The 970-nt window shown below is 49.2% G+C and overlaps 1 non-coding gene across 1 annotated transcript; it reads left to right on the forward strand.

The window, feature by feature from the left end:
- Positions 1 to 662: 662 nt before the first annotated feature.
- On the forward strand, positions 663 to 735 carry TRNAE-CUC (transfer RNA glutamic acid (anticodon CUC)). The gene has a single exon. It is a non-coding gene; the product is annotated as a tRNA-Glu (tRNA).
- The last annotated feature ends 235 nt before the right edge of the window (positions 736 to 970 follow it).

Consider the following 970-nt stretch of genomic DNA (forward strand, 5'->3'; position numbering starts at 1 on the left):
AGCACAGGTTCCAGACGCGCAGGCCCGCCGGCCATGGCTCACGGGCCCAGCCTCTCCGCGTCATGTGGGATCTTCCTGGACCAGGGCACGAACCCATGTCCCCTGCATCGGCAGGCGGACTCTCAACCACTGTGCCACCGGGGAAGCCCTCCCCTTCATTTTCTTCTTTTAAATTTAAAAAATTTTTTGTGGGACTTCCCTGGTGGTCCAGTGGTTGGGACTCCGTGCTCCCAGTGCAGGGGGCCGGGGTTCGATCCCTGGTCAGGGAGCTGGATCCCACATGCTGCAGCTAAAGATCCTTCGTGCTCCAACTAGGACCCGGTGCAGCCAAATAAATAATTTTAAAAAAAAAATTTTTTTTTTTTTTAAATATTTTGGCCGTGCCGCGAGGCCTGGGATCTAACCTGTGCCCCCTGCAGTGGAAGCGCAGAGTCCTAACGACTGGACCGCCAGGGAAGTCCCCTCCCCTTCTTTTTTTAATAATAGAACTCATGAGTTTTATTTGGCACATGGTTGTCCAGTTGATGGCTACATTTCTGAGCTTCTTTTGGATCTAAGTGTTCATGTGATTAAGTTCTGAGATGTTCATGTGAGCTTATGTAAGATGTGAGCAGAAATGATGCATGCTCCTTCCAGGTCTGTTTGAAATATGGAGAAGGAATTCCCTGGCAGTCCAGTGGTTAGGACTCTGCACTCTCACTGCTGAGGGCCCGGGTTCAATCCCTGGTCAGGGAATTAAGATCCCACAAGCTGTGGCCAAAATTAAATAAATAAATTAAATAATGGATATGTTCTCTCTTTGCCCTCCCCTTTACCATTGGCTGGGATGAAGATCTGTTGGCAGGAGCTAGAGCAGCAACCTTGGGTCCAGAGGTTGTGTGTTGAGATTGTCAATGTCTCTACCCTAGAACCACCTAAGTCTGGATTAGGTGGGAGAGAAATAAACTTGATTTTGTCTGAGCCACTGGCA

This window comes from Lipotes vexillifer, unplaced genomic scaffold (genome assembly GCF_000442215.2).
Source record: "Lipotes vexillifer unplaced genomic scaffold, Lipotes_vexillifer_v1.1 scaffold565, whole genome shotgun sequence".
NCBI lineage: Eukaryota > Metazoa > Chordata > Mammalia > Artiodactyla > Lipotidae > Lipotes > Lipotes vexillifer.